Source organism: Arachis duranensis, chromosome 10, assembly GCF_000817695.3.
Source record: "Arachis duranensis cultivar V14167 chromosome 10, aradu.V14167.gnm2.J7QH, whole genome shotgun sequence".
Taxonomy (NCBI): domain Eukaryota; kingdom Viridiplantae; phylum Streptophyta; class Magnoliopsida; order Fabales; family Fabaceae; genus Arachis; species Arachis duranensis.
Window position 1 is genome coordinate 64,612,693 of NC_029781.3, and position 999 is coordinate 64,613,691.

Consider the following 999-nt stretch of genomic DNA (forward strand, 5'->3'; position numbering starts at 1 on the left):
AGGAGCTCAAGCACTCCATAAGATCTTCAAGAGGAAGAACAAGCCGCCATCACTAAGGTGGACCCGTTCTTTAATCTCCTTGTTCTTTATTTTTCTATTTTTTCAAATTTTTATGCTTATGTTTATCTATGTTTGTGTCTTATGATCATTAGTGTCTTAGTGTCTATGCCTTATAATTATGAATGTCCTATGAATCCATCACCTTTTTTAAATGAAAAATGTTCTTAAATGAAAAAGAGAAGAATTGCATGAATTTTGAATTTTATAACAAATTAATTATTTTGATGTAGTGGCAATACTTTGACTTCTGAATGTATGCTTGAACAGTGCATATGTCTTTTGAATTTGTTGTTCATGAATGTTGGCTCTTGAAAGAATGATGAAAAAGGAGACATGTTACTGAGGATCTGAAAAATCATAAAAATGATTCTTGAAGCAAGAAAAAGCAGTGAATACAAAAAAAATAATATAATAATAAAGTCATGATCCAAAGCAAAAAGAGTGTGCTTAAGAATCCTGGACACCTCTAATTGGGGACTCTAGCAATGCTGAGTCACAATCTGAAAAGGTTCACCCAGTTATGTGTCTGTGGCATGTAGGTATACGGTGGTAATACTGGAAAACAGAGTGCTTTGGGACACGGCCAAGACTCATAAAGTAGCTATGTTCAAGAATCATCATACTTAACTAGGAGAATCAATGACACTATCTGGATTCTGAGTTCCTAAAGAAGCCAATCATTCTGAATTTCAAAGGATAGAGTGAGATGCCAAAACTGTTCAGAGGCAAAAAGCTAAAAGCCCTGCTCATCTAATTAATACTGATCTTCATAGATGTTTTTGGAATTCATTGCATATTTGGTGGACGAAATTGTATCTCTTTATGGAATATGATAATAGAGCCTGGTCCAAAATCAATTTCGTTCAACTAACCAGCAAGTGCATTGGGTCGTCCAAGTAATACCTTACGTGAGTAAGGGTCGAATCCACAGAGATTATT